This window comes from Pundamilia nyererei, unplaced genomic scaffold (assembly GCF_000239375.1).
Source record: "Pundamilia nyererei isolate P.nyererei 1_Seehausen unplaced genomic scaffold, PunNye1.0 scaffold00062, whole genome shotgun sequence".
NCBI lineage: Eukaryota > Metazoa > Chordata > Actinopteri > Cichliformes > Cichlidae > Pundamilia > Pundamilia nyererei.
Window position 1 is genome coordinate 1,774,860 of NW_005187463.1, and position 2,940 is coordinate 1,777,799.

The window sequence follows — 2,940 nt, forward strand, 5'->3', positions numbered from 1 at the left end:
ATTGTATATCAGCCTGCTGTGGTGTACAGTAGGTGCAAGAACTCTCTGTTGCAGCTTTGGTGAGGGAAATTCTATTAATGTATTTTACTTAGCACTGGTTAGTATATATGGAGGCAGTATGATGGCTATATCTGCTAGCATTAATTGATCATTATAAACCACATCTCCTTGTCCCAATATGGTCACTTCTGGTCCTTTTTTGCACCCACATATTAATTCTGTTGTACAGTGCTTGGGTGCTGTGTAGCACACCTAAGCCAAGGATAAAGTGTGGGTTCTTTGAAGGTCACAACATTTCCACTTGTCACACACTTCAACTGAGGTGCAGCAACTAGCCAGACGGATGGGTCTGTGGATCATATGCCGAGGTCCTGGGAAAACTCCAAACAGCTGCAGAAAAAGCTGGAAACGATCCTTGAAGTGTTCGAGACAGCAATACATCACACCGTGATCTGAGGGGATTTGGGGGACTTGGTTACAAGGCACTTGCGGTGACAGTGTGTGGCTCCACTTGTCAGAAAGTTGTTTTCCTCTTTGTCTATGATATTGGCATTTCAAAGCGCGAGGTGGATAAAATATGAACCTATGCAGAGTTATTGATTGTGCTGTGTTTTTTGAATTTGTACACTATGTTTGCTTTTTCCAAAGTCCTCTATAACCACAGGGTTATAAGGTGGGACAAGAATTTTCTGTTCACTTACGAGTTCCAGATTTCCAGAGTCAGTCCGGTTCAAATGTTTGATCCTACAGTCATTTATTCTTTAACCCAACTGTCTGACCTTCCTTCTTATAGCCTGAAGGAAAGACAAAAAACTGGGCCAATCTTTAAAAAGAATGCAGAGGGTTTTTTTCCAAACAATTTCAGTCTTTATATTGTAAGCTGTTATACACTCTCATGGTACATTTTCAAGGACAGAAGTGTGCAAGTTTGCCTGAGCTCCTCTATCTGAAATTACTCAGTGTGCCTTGTGTAATATGTGGCTAAAAGGTGTCTAAAAACACTCACCTGTGATGTTTGAGATATAATATTTCTAACTAAACAGTTAGGGTTGAAAAAAATTGCAGATCAGGAAACATCCAGATGCACAGCAGTTCACACCTTTTCCAACCTGCACAAAAATATCCGTGTGTGTGTGTGTGTGTGTGTGTGTGTGTGGTAAAACTCATATTTGCAAAGATATATTCATACAGCCGTGGGCATTATACATTCAAGGACAAAGGTTATGCAGCTGCTTGAGAGTTGTACACCTTGAAAAGGAGAGCGGACCCAATAGATGGAGACAATCAAACAGAACTATAACAACCCCTGAGCACCCTGCGCCCTCAATTTAATATACACCCCAAGCAAGGTGTTCACTCCATCCGAGGGGAAGTTGGAATGGTTCCCTTTTTACATTTACATTTTTACATGGGTCCTAGCAAAGAAAAGGAGGTCATTTGGGACTGATTCATTTCCAGCATGCTGACAATGAAGAGTGCTGCTCAGTAGGCACACGGCTGTTCTGTGCCTAATCACATTTAGCTTATTGGATTTGGTTTTGTCTAAATCAAGTTTAGTAGGAAAGATGAGAAATGAAAATAATGAAAAGGCGATGAAATGGTGTCCTCCTTGATTTATTTTATTTAATATATTCCTTTATTTTCCAGTCAGTTGATTTGTGTTTTCACATGAAAATGTAGCCACGTACAGGATAGGGTAGGGGAAATTAAAGTAAGATGGAGAGAATGGGCCAATAGCTAGATTCGTAGGAGGGATAAAGTGAGTTGCGTGGAGAAGAATGACTGGAGCCACAGGTAAAGTTGCTATGAATTGTATTATTAAACTATTTAGCAACAATTTAACAGCATTTCATGAACAGGAATGAAAACATAAAATAAAATACAGTGACAGCAATAATGTTAACAATCAGAATCCTATCTGAGCTCAGATATGTCAGTCTTGCCGGCTTAATAGTCAGTGTTCAGTCAAGTCAGATCCAATAGGTCAAAAGTTTGTGATTGGTGCGATTTCGTCCTACCGCACTGTTGCAATTGTTCATGAGAGAAGAGCAACCTGCCCTTCTGGGCCAACTCGGAATGGCTGTGGTTCGGTTCAAAGGGAAAGGCTCGCCATCTTCCTCGTCAGGAAGAGATCCAGGTCTCACGATCCCATAAAAAAAACCTAGCCTGTAAACAACAGGACTATTACTAATTCAGTTCACACTCTAATGATATACATGACCATATGTAAATAATGTAAGTGCTATAACAAAACAAGCACAAAAGATTAATTCTAATTTCTAACTATAGTCTATACAGTGCATCTTAATCATGAATGCAATCTTTAAATCACAATCAGCTTATTCTATCATTAAGGTGCACAATTCTATCAGAAATCAGAAATAAACCATAAACTATGGTAGATTGTTTTGTTTTTTTCCAGTATTGCCCTTTAACTGAATTACAGGAGCATTGCTTTACACTGCATAGCAATGAAGCAATATATTATTTACACTCAATGTACAGAATAAAATTACCAAAAGAATATACAAAAACTCACAGGCTGTAGTTTTACAGTATGTGGTAACGTATCAGCACAGTAAGAATACACACGGACATCTATCCAGTGCTGCTCGAGCATCAAATGTAACAAAATTAAGTAGATTCATGACCTTTAAGATCAACATTAACTTATTCCATCATCTAATTTTAGTGCATTTAATATTCAACAAGTAATACTAGAACATCAACAGCACACAAGCTGAGTGCTCAAAATGGCTGAACTCCGTGAGAAACCCCGTGTGTTCTCCCACAGTGAAAACGTGGTCAGCTACAGCTGCAGCTATGAGCATTAAGCTAGTTAGCTTTTCAATTAGCCTGATTCGCCCAGTCCCAGTTTAACTCACCAGCACACTTCTAATGTTCAACTCTCAGAGAGGATCTTGTTCAACTCTCAGAGAG